Source organism: Salvia hispanica, chromosome 4, assembly GCF_023119035.1.
Source record: "Salvia hispanica cultivar TCC Black 2014 chromosome 4, UniMelb_Shisp_WGS_1.0, whole genome shotgun sequence".
Taxonomy (NCBI): Eukaryota; Viridiplantae; Streptophyta; class Magnoliopsida; order Lamiales; family Lamiaceae; genus Salvia; species Salvia hispanica.
In genome coordinates, this window is record NC_062968.1 from 20,908,525 (window position 1) to 20,920,816 (window position 12,292).

Consider the following 12,292-nt stretch of genomic DNA (forward strand, 5'->3'; position numbering starts at 1 on the left):
TCGGTACCCCGACGGGAACTCGGAGTTCCGCCGCGTGCTGGTTCTCGCACCAACCTCTACTTCGCGTCGCGGGCAGAAGCTCCTCTGCGTCGCGGCTCTCCGTCGCTGCTGCCAGCGACCTGCATTGCTCTCTGCGTTGATTTCTCTATCCGGTGAAGTACCGGTTAGGGAGAAGGCGTCGCCTCTCCCTCCGTCGGTTTCCCTCTCTCGCTCGGCGAAATCACCGACAGAGAAGTGTCGCTCCTCCATGAGCAGTCGTCTCGTTCTGCCGCTCGCGTCCGCCCCTGGTCGCTCGGCACCGCTGCCGGAGTCCGGCGGAGGCCGTCGCTGCTCCTCAAGGCTCCTGCTACTGCTGCTGCTGTTCGGGCGAGACTCAAGGCGCGTCACCGTCGTTCGTGCTATTGCTCCAGCGGCGTCGCCGCTTCCTCGCAATAAAGCTAAGTCTTCTTTCCCCCTAACCCCTTAATTATTCTGATTTGCTTTGTTGTTCTACTTGAAGGCAGTAGAGGAATTGTTTTATATCACGATGTTCTAAAGTTTTGATCTTGGGAAACAATTAGCTCACTGGAATGAGCTCTTGGTAGGGGAGTTACTTGACATGTTTATACTTGATATTTGGGCAGTAGCTATGGCAACTGATTATTCGTTGATCCTATCGCTATGATTTGTCCTACGTGAGCATGCTGCCTATGATTCTAAGTTCTGGAAATTTCGTGGCGTTCTAACGTGATGCCGAGAATGGTATCGAGGGGATTACCTTAACGTAGTTGAATCCTCCTCGGTGGTGGCTGTCCTTGCCGTCACCACTCGCTGCCCCTCTCCCTCTTCCTTCGCTGCTCTCCTTATGGTGTTGTGTGGAATTGTGATGATGAAAGTGATGGTGGAGGAGGTGAGGAGATGGCTCCTATATAGTGCTAAGCTATTGGAAGCTAGGTTTGAGACTTGGAGCCAAAGGCTCCTATTTTGGGCTTGCTAGCTCTCTTACTTTCGAGCTTGATGACTGTGAGATTCTTGCCGTTTTGGTGATGGTGGCTGATCTTCTTGGCTGATTTCTCGGCCTTGATCGACGGGGAGATGAGAGTTTGTCTCATCTTCTACTTTTGGGCTTGTGTAGGAGCTCGCTCTCCAATGCCCCCTTGTCTCGACTCCCTTTTGATGTTAGAAGAGATGGTGACCAAGATTTTCTTACCTCATGCTCTATCTTGTAGCTCTTCTAGCTATATTACCCATTAAATGTTCCATCTCTTTATTTAGCTTGTGCTTCCCTCTCTCTTTACTTGTGTGCACTTTCTAACCCCAATTTGGTGTAAACTTTGTAGGTACATGGAGGCATTCTTGGAGCTTGTGGAGGCCGAAAATCGAGAATGATGGGAATGAGGGAAACACTTAGATTTAGTTGCTCTATTTGGCTAGTATCCGAATATTGTAGTTTGGCATCTTTGAAATGCTAAGTTGTAGCTTCCACTTTTGTATTTTCTAAATGTAACTATTATGTAGCAAAATCTCACACCTCTCAATAAGATTGTATAGTCCTTTTCCATTGTGTAGCCCTTTACCATTAATCTCTTCAATATATGTAAATCCTCTTCATAAAGTATTGTGCTAGTTTATTCTCTTTTTCTTCTTCCAATAATTGTAGTTTACAAACTTAAATTTCTTGCACTTTAATTCCAATCGTCCTTTCGTAAATTTTTTTTTTATACTCTAAAACTAGTGCACGAAAACTCGGGATGTTACAAATATCTTGGCATATACTTTATACTATGTATTATAAGAAATTATATTTTATTTCATTTTATGTGTAGGAAATGATAAGTGTATCGTGCTGCTACTCGGATATTCATCGGACAAAAGGTTCATCAAGACTTGCACGATTCTGAACCAACTCCTTAAGAATCAAAAGTTTATTTAATTGCATGTACTTGGACATTACATCTCTAGTTTGGGATTATTATTATATAACTATTGTGCTTACTCGAGTTCTTGACGATGCTTCGATTACTCCTAAATCATAACAAATCAACTCAATGAAAAGTTTTACATGTTCGGCTCTAATGAATATTCCACAAAGAATTTCATATAAATTCTTTAAGACACTATTTTCATGATTATAAAAGCTTTATAAGGACTGGGTTGTCACATGTATGAATGTGTTCAATCTTATAAATATTTGGAATTTCAATTTATAACTTTTAATATAGATTTGAAATTGTGGATTGGGAGGAATTGAAATTGAAGGCCCCAATTTCAATTCGAGGCTAATTCCATGATACCGTTTTTCTATATAATTTTTAGATTCATATCAAAAGAGGAATAATTGAGCACATTCACGCTATATTTTGCAATTTATTTTCTTATTCATGACATCTTAAACACCTTCACAACAAAACAATAAATGGGACCGATGACCGAGTTTCCGACTGCAAATTGAAGAACGGGAATGCCAATAAGGGTGCCATTGACGGTGTTGAGGATGGGACAGACGATGGAATTGAGAGGAAGGTTAACGACTACTTTAAATGGCGAGACATGGCCGATCAAGGACGGTGTATTACTCAAACGAAAGCTAAAAATTCTGGTGGAGTTGGTGACGCCCTGGCCAAGCGTCACCGCGCTGCCAAGAAGAGTGGTGATGTTCAGGCTCACCCTCACTCCAGGGATTCCTACTAACCCAGGGCCGCAGTTTCCGGTGGATGTGCACCGCTGATGATGCTGATGCCAATTGGAATAACCAGTTCAAGTTCGGGTCAACCACTCGGATTGTCGGGCTTTTTGACTGCATGTTATTCGGGTTATTAACTTTCAACCATAACCGTAACCCACTGATGGGTTTTCGGGCTATTCGGTCCAAAATTTTGAACATTTTGAAATAGTAAACGTTAAATACTCTTATTTTCAAAAATATCTCAAAACTTTAAATGGATATAAATATCTCGATCTAAATTATTTTTTCGCATCTTACATCAAATTAAAGATAATTTTATAAGGATTCCAATGTGATCCTACATGCATATGTTTCGATGTCAAAAATTGAATTTTTTTTAATAAATTTTCATATTTTAATAAAGCAGGTAATATCAATATAGCTTACATAATATGTCAATATAATGTTTGCACATGTCAATACAAAATTGTGTTGACATTCTCATAGCTTCGTGTTGATATATTTTATACACTATATTGACATTGAGTTCATAAACCCTAAATTTGATAGTTGTTATTATCTTTTTAATATTAGAAAAGGAAAAACGAAATTATACATGACAAATTATAGACCACAAGTTTTCTAAAATCTTATGATCTTAAATTAGTTGTAGTTAACGATTAAATAATGAGTTAGCAATTGATCACATCCTATTTACAAAGTTTACAACAAAAACAAAGTTTTTTACATCAATTGTGGGACGTACCAAAATGGCAAAATGTGACTCTTATTGTGGGACGGATGAAGTATTATTATTATTATTATTATTATTATTATTATTATTATTAATATTATTAATAATAATATTATTATTATTATTCTTATTATTATTATTATTATATTTGTAGTTGTTGTTATTGTTATTGATAGAATAGAACTTTAAACCTTTATAATTAATTTCAATGAGACTTTTTAAAATCGATCTAATGCTATTTTTTATTCGAATAATAATATTACTCTATATCTAACTAAATCCGTTATATTTAGTTGTGAATTTTATGTGAGTAAAATAACCAAAGTATACTTTTATATTTAAAGTATCGTGTTTGTATAACACTGCCTTCTACACTCATAGAACTCTTGTCATTGCAATACGGTACTTGGTGTGAGATTAATTTCATACTCAACAACGACTATCCCACTAGCTAGCACAAGTGTTTCGAATGTGCGGTCTCCTCACTTACACGCTCCCTAACAAATTACTTGGGCTCACACATCTCAAAATCTCCTCAACCCATACATGCTTAACCTTGAAGATCTTATGAGATTTAGATGCATGTAATTAGGTGGTACAGTAGCACCAATAAATTTTTTAATCCCTCCTCGAATATGTATCTGCATATTCTTGGAATTCCTCTTTTTTAGATGTATTTCGGTTCATTCATATCCTCCCTGCTTCCAAAGTACGTAGGACTCGATCCTTGCCGTGCCTCTGCACTGACAATCTACTCTTGCCCCAATGTTATAAAATATCATTTTCATTGATCGTTGTGATTATATAGTGTGTGGTAAAATTGATAATAATAATATAATGATATTCTTAATCTTTGGTTCATAAGATTGTTTTTAATTCGGTAAAAACACATATTCAAATTTTATAGCAATTGAAAATTACTGTACAAAATCGTTGAATCCTAACTAAGCTTTCAACTTTGATTTCGATTCTTGAATTATAGTCTTCAATGCTTTCGCAGTTTCATATCCAAATAATAAGTGTTGCATGCAATCATTGTAGTTGTTTGTAAATCAAAATGCATATACAAAAAAAATATCTTCTCCATGATTTATTTATCATAGGACTTAAACCTATACAAAATGAAGCATCAAAACAAGCTATAATATTATATGCAATCATATAAGCATGCTTAGTGCTTGTTTATCTACGGACATTTAATGTTAAAATTCTAATATCTTGTCCCACATCGGCTTGGTAACGATCCTAGCTCACCTATATAAGTGTGGATAACCCTCCCTCTTATGAGGCCTTTTAAGGGGTGAGTAGCTCATTTCTAATATGGTATCAGAGCAGGGCCCAAGTCGATGATGGTTTATCTTTTTATCTCTTCTCTTGCCTACCCACGTGATGGAAGTCCGATGTGTCATTCCGACCCACACGTGAAGGGGCGTGTTAGGCGTGTTAAATTCTCCAAATCCTTGCCCCACATCGGCTTGGTGATGATCCTAGCTTCTCTATATAAGTGTGGATAACCCTGCCCCTTATGAGGCCTTTTAAGGGGGTGAGTGGCCCATTTCAAATATAGTATCAGAGCGGGCCCAAGCCGATGATGGATTTATCTCTCTATCTCTTCTCTTGCCTATCCACGTGATGGAAGTCCGATGTGTCATTCCGGCCTACACGTGAGGGAGCGTGTTAAAATTCTAATATCTTGTCCCACATCGGCTTGGTAGCGACCCTAGCTCACCTATATAAGTGTGGATAACCCTTCCCCTTATGAGGCCTTTTAAGGGGTGAGTGATCCATTTCTAATATTTTATTTTATTAGTTGGTGAGTAAATAGTAAAGAGTAATATCCCACCCCTTAATTGTAGCTTTGATACGGATATATCTATAGAATTTTATAAATAGGAGTATTTGTATCCTTCTCAATGAATCAGAAATACAATTATCCTATTTTATTTTTACGCTTTTACTTCAATTCGGTATTGTTCTTGTTTTAATTGACGGGCAAAGCTCATGCGACTACCTCGACTACCTTTTATTCCTCCGCCGATCGCAATCGCGACGTCGGAATCTTGTTAAGGGAATTATCCCTTACCGAGTTAATCATAGTCACAATAATATCAGAAATCTGACGGTACAACAAGCCAGAGAAGCGGGTCACAAGAACGGGAGCACCGGTAAGGGTGCCATTGACGGTGCTGAGGATGGGGCAGACTGTGGAATTGAGAGGAAGGCTAGCGACGGTGTTACATGGTATTTCTGTGTCGAAGACACGCTACAACGAAATGCCAAGTAAACTTGTGAGGTTAAACACACCAGTGGAGTTGGTGACGCCCTGGGAGAGCGTCACCACGATTCCCGAGAGAGTGGTGCAGTTTAGCCTCACTGCCACTCCTGGGATCCCTACCGCCCCAGGGGGGCAGTCTCCGCTGGGTGCGCAGCAGATTGTACCAGTGACCAAGCCAGTAGGATTCAGCAGTAATGTTTGGCCGTAGGTGAGGGGAGTCGCGGTGGCCAAGAGGAGGAGAGCCACCACAATCAAGGCCGGGGATTGCTTGTAACCCATTGCTTTGCTACCACCAAATCTTTAATTGTGTGTGTTTTGATTTGTTGTGTTTCAATCTATGGGAATGCACTACTATTTATAATGCTATTTTCTCTCCATTTTCATGTATTAGGAGTACTATTTACAATTTACATGTATGCGTTGAATTTGAAATTCGGTTATTCATTATTAAATGCTAATATTTTTTTCATCAAATGCATTTAGTCAAACAACGCAATAACAAAATGAGTTATTGGCAGCATTAGTGTTTATGTAAGACTTGCATTCTATATTTAGGCAATAGGCAATGCCAAATTTTATCCAATAATTGGATCTAAAGTATTTGTCAACTGGGCCGTCGCTTGTACAGGGTGTACTTTAGTTTTTCCCACGAACATTAAAATTGGCAAATAATGTCATGAACTTTACTTTGGGGTTTATTTTTCCCCACGAATGAAAAAATTCCCCAAAATAATATTATGATACGGAATTTTTTTTCGTAATTTCTCGACTACAATTTTGAGAGCTTCAAGTTTTTCAATCTTTGAAGATAGTTTTTCTTGTAGCACACCCTCTAAAATTGTTCTTCAATCTATTAAAATAACATGGATTTTTTCATTCATGTGAAAAAACAAACATGAGGTAAAGTTCGTGATATTATTTGCCAATTTTAAAGTTCGTGGGAAAAATCCAACTTTTTTAAAATTTTATGATATTAGATGTGAATATACCATCATTCTTTTATATCCACATCATATGTGTCTATGTCTCCAGCCATGAAATAATGTCTCAATGTGCTATTTTGGGACTTCCACAATTTTAAATCATACTTATTTTTGTCCATCTGAGGTACTGGACCAACATTCTACTAAATTCTTATACTCGTATTTCACAATAAATCTAATATTCCCCCTTTCCTAAAATAGAAATTCTTTCATTTTTGGTCTGTTTACTAAAAATAGAAAATTTTCATTTTAGGAAATAGAGCCCACAGTCTACTAACACGAATTCCACTACTTTTTCTGCTCATCTCTCTTACTTTAGCCATTTTTTCCTTCCTCTCTCTTAATATACCAATTTTATATTAAAACTCGTGTTGTTTTCAAAGTTCCTAATTTTAGGAAACATAGAGCGTATATAAAAGTGGACTTCACCATTTTTCCTTATGTTTCTTAAAACTCGTGTTAAGTCAGAGTGTAATTATAACAGAAGGAGTATTTTCTTAAATTTATTTCATTATGGACGGAGTATTTTCTTTAATTTATTTCATTACAGAAAGTTGAGTACTTTTCCTTAATTTATTTCATTACGAAAAAATATCAAAGTAACCCATACTAGTATTTACATTGAATCATGACTTCATTATTTTTTTTTCTTGACTACAGGTGTATCGATTTACATTGAATCATGACTTCATTATTATTATTTTTTGTTTGACTACAGGTGTATCGAACTCGCCTTTGGCACAATCCGACTAATCTTGTTCATCCGGGATAAAGGCAGAAAGTCTTCCAACAGGTGGTGAAGTTCGAATCCGTGACCTCAAGATCACCACAACTCCGCGCTGCCAACTGCGCTACAACTCGTTGGTCATGACTTCATTATTTCATCACGAAAAAATCTATTTAGTGAAATGAGAAATTCTAATTTTGTTTTCTAATTGGACTACAATTTGGGCCTTATATTTGCATCATTATTTCTTCCGCAAAATACTTTCTGGCCTTTAATCAAACTCACTGAATTAATATTTTAATTTATTTCTATTTAATTAGTTTATTTATTAAAATATTTAATAATGACTCTTATTTCTTACAAAAACTAAATTTTGGGGCGATTTTCAAAATCCCCAAAACTATTTAATTTCAGTAATTTATTTTATGTTCTCATATTATAAAAATTCGTTTTTCTTATATTTGCTTTATTTGCATTCCCAAGGCATACTAAAAATGACATTATTTTGACTAAAATATAATAATACACACAGGAAAATGTATAGTAAGTATTGATGAACTATTAATGTTGTGCTGACAAGAAATACAATTGGACATACTGGAATGTCATTCTTTTATGAGATAAATGCTAGAGTAGCAGGCGAGCTATTGTTTAACAACCAAGATAGAAAAAAAAAATATACAAAACCAACGCAAAAACTAATTAACTTCTTAGCCAAAACAAATGTTTTGAAACTCTTGATAGGTGATTTTATTCCTTGGACAAACTTTGGTTTGTAAATTGTTTTTATAATCCACTAAAAACACAGTCAAATTAATTTATATTTGAAAATTACTTTACAAAATCGTTGAATCCTAAGCTTTGAACTTTTATTTCGATTCTTAAATTATGGTCTTGAATGCTTTCACAGTTTCACATCCAAATAATAGGTGTTGCATGCAATTCATTGAAGTAGTCTTTGTAAATCGAATAGCATATACAAATAATCTTCTCCATGATTTATTTATCATAGGACTTAAACCTATACAAAATGAAGCATCAAAACAAGCTATAATAGTATATGCATGCATATAAGCATGCTTAGTGCTTGTTCATCTACGTACATTTTATTTTATTAGTTGGTGCATAAATGGAGAAGACTATTAGTATACCACTCCTTAACTAACCCTCACGATGCTAAACACCTGCACAACAAAATTAAAAATCGGACCGGGCAACCCGGTAAGGAGGGTGTTCAGAAGAATGGGAACGCCGGTAAGGGTGCCATTGACGGTGCTGAGGATGGGGCAGACTGTGGAATTGAGAGGAAGGTTAGCGACGACGTTACATGGTAGGATTGTGTTGATGACAGGGCCCAACGGGCCAAGTAAATTTGGCACAGTGAGGTTAAAAGCACCAGTGGCATTGGTGACGCCCTAGGCGAGCGTCACCACATTTCCCAGGAAAGTGGTGCAGTTCAGCCTCACCGTCACTCCTGGGATGTATCATTATAACAATAACTGATCAATCAAGTTAATCCAATACACTAAAATATCCAAAAATCCTCCCCTATTTTAGTGCAATCCTTGATTAACTAAAACAAGTCATCTCAAACATTCAAACTTTTGCATAAATGAAATATCGTAACGATTGAATTCCATATTAGTACATTACACATTCCAAATATTCGAATACCCCGGGTGTCTCTAAGGATTGAACCCTGGGAACTCACATTGAATACACGAAGATAATGTACACAAAAGTTTACATACGAATATGTTCTATCTTGACACTATATTTTACTAGCCTATATCCTTATCCTTCATAAACATGTCGAAACCAAGTCCCGCTTCTTGAAGCGGCTAAACTTCATGCTTATATAGATAGCTCCTTTATTCTTACACCTACATTTGCAATTTTTCAAAAGAACTATTAAGAATATATACATTCAACCTCCTTAACTTGTAGGTTCGAACACATACCTTGGGACGATTTTCAAATGTGTTCCAATCTTCAAATATTAAGTCTTCCACATTGAATTCTGCATCTAGTATCATACTAAATGGTAATTGGGTATCTTAATATCAAAGATTTGTGGTGGACTTTAATCCCATCCCTATAGCCGATTTGTACACAAGATCTCTACATAACCCTTTGGTTAAATGATCGGCTAAGTTATCATGAGTTCTCACAAACTCCACAGATATCACACCATCCATAATAAGTTCACGAATCATGCTATGTCTAACACCTAAGTGTCTTGACTTTCCATTATACACTTGACTATATGCCTTAGCCAAGGTAGCTGCACTATCACATCTGATAGATATAGGTGATATCGGTTTAGGCCACAATGGAATTTCATATATTAAATTTCTTAGCCATTCAGCCTCTTTACCAGTTGCTACTAATGCCACAAACTCCGATTCCATTGTTGAATTCGTGCTACAAGTTTGTTTCTTTGATGCCCAACATATAGCACCACCTCCAAGCCGGAATACCCAACCACTTGTGGAAGAATGATCTTCCATATTGGTGATCCAACTTGCATCCGAATAACCTTCAAGAACATAAGGAAATCCAGAATAAGTCAACCTATAATCCATGGTTCCTTTTAAGTACTTAAATACTCGATTCATTGCTTGCCAATGGATTAAACTTGGATTATGAGTATATCGACTCAATTTTCCAACTGCAAAGGCTATATCGGGTCTAGTACTAATCATAGCATACATTAGTAATCCAATAGCCTTTGAATATTCAAGCTGATTCATAGCAACTCCTTTATTAGGCACGAGTTTTGCACTAGGATCAAGGAGTCTTAACTGAAGAACAATCTTTGAAGTTTAATTTTTCCAACACCTTCTCAATATAATGTGATTGAGAAATGGAAATTCCTTGTTCTCCATGTGTGATCTTAATTCCAAGAATCACATCAGCCTTCCCCATGTCTTTCATCTCGAACTTAGATGACAAAAGTTCCTTTGTTTTATCAACTTGATCTTGGTCAGTACCAAAGATCAACATGTCATGTACATATAGGCAAATGATAACTCCTTTACCGGTAGCATCAAATTTGCTATATACACACTTGTCTGCTTGGTTTAATACAAAACCATTCGACACACCACATCATCAAACTTTTGATGCCATTGCTTGGGGGCTTGCTTTAGTCCATAAAGAGATTTTACCAACTTACAAACCTTATGTTCATTACCAGGCATGACAAAGCCTTCTGGTTGTTTGATATAAATCTCTTCATTTAATTCACCATTCAAGAAGGCAGTCTTAACATCCATTTGGTGAATTACAAGATTATGTATAGCAGCAAGTGCTAACAATAATCTAATTGTGGAAATCCTAGCAACAAGAGCATAGGTATCAAAGTAGTCAATGCCTTCCTTTTGTCTAAAGCCTTGGATAACCAATTTGGCTTTATATTTGTCTATGCTTCCATCCACCTTCATCTTCGTTTTGAAGATCCATTTGCTATTTAAAGCTTCACAACCCGGTGGTAAATCCGTCAGTATCCAAGTACCATTTTGGATTATAGAATCCATCTCCTCTTGGATTGCCTCTTTCCAAAATGCAGAATCTCTTGAAGCCATAGCTTCTTTGTAGGTCCTTAGATCATCACCAATAGTAAAACAATATTGATATTGAAAATTAATTTCATTTCTTGATCCTTCAAGTAAGTACAATTGGAAATCATTTCCAAAAGACTTAGCTTTTCTTGCTCTACTACTTCTCCTAGCCTCAGGAGGTGTATCCATCACTTTTCTAGTTGCATCATCAGAGTTACTAGACCTTGCAATCATGCCTCCAGGTTTAGGTATAGACGTGAATCTATCCTCATTGCCAAATTCAGCATCCCTTGACTCAATAATAAAGTGCACAGATACATAGTCATTGGGTTCTAAGACATAAAACCTATAACAAATAGAATTTTGTGAATACCCCAGAAACACACAATCTATACCTCTTTGACCTATGGTTTTCATTTTAGGGTCAGTTAGTCTTACCACTGCTCGACAACCCCAAACTCTGAGATAACTCAATTTTGGTGGTTTCTTATGCCAAAGTTCATAAGGGGTTATCTTATTCCTTTTATTAGGAACTCTATTCAACAAATAACAGGCTGTTAACATAGCCTCACTCCAAAATCCTTCACTTAGGCCATAATAACACAACATTGAATTAATCATTTCTTTCAACGTTCTATTCTTTCTTTCAGCTATACCATTTTGTTGTGGTGTATATGGAGCATTCGTTTGATGTACTATACCAGTCGATTCAAAATACGCTGGATCATAATACTCACCTCCCCTATCAGTGCGAAGAGTTTTAATCTTCACACCATGATAAAGCTCTACACTTTCTTTAAAGATTTTAAATTTATCAAGAGCTTCATCTTTTGAATGACAGAGATAGACATGACAAAATCTAGTAGCATCATCAATAAAAGTAACTACATACCTTTTATTACCAAGTGATGGAGTTGAATGAAAATCACACAAATCACTATGTATAAGTTCTAAAACCTTAGTAACTTTATTGACATTCTTATTGAAAGGTTGTCTAGTTATTTTAGTTAACATGCAAGTTTTACACTTTTCATTGTTCAACTCGAATGCTGGTATTAAACTCATTTTCGACATATCTTTCAATCTCTTATATGTACATGTCCAAGTCTAGCATGCCACAATTCTGATTTACTAATATGATTACTAATACTTGTAGAAGTCATGCAAACAGAATTATTAACAAAAGAGACATCTAGATTCAACCTAAACATGCCACATAGATAACCGAAACCAATAAAATTACCATGCCTTGACAGAATGTATTTGTCACTTTCTAACACTTGTTTATAACCACAATTATTCAATGCAATGCCAGATACTAGATTCTTATGAATACCAGGTACATA

The 12,292-nt window shown here is 36.3% G+C and overlaps 1 long non-coding RNA gene across 1 annotated transcript; it reads left to right on the top strand.

Moving 5' to 3' along the window:
- The first annotated feature begins 442 nt into the window (after window positions 1-442).
- On the top strand, window positions 443-1,540 carry LOC125223465. Its single transcript, XR_007176719.1, has 2 exons — window positions 443-1,170; window positions 1,320-1,540. It is a non-coding gene; the product is annotated as an uncharacterized LOC125223465 (long non-coding RNA).
- The last annotated feature ends 10,752 nt before the right edge of the window (window positions 1,541-12,292 follow it).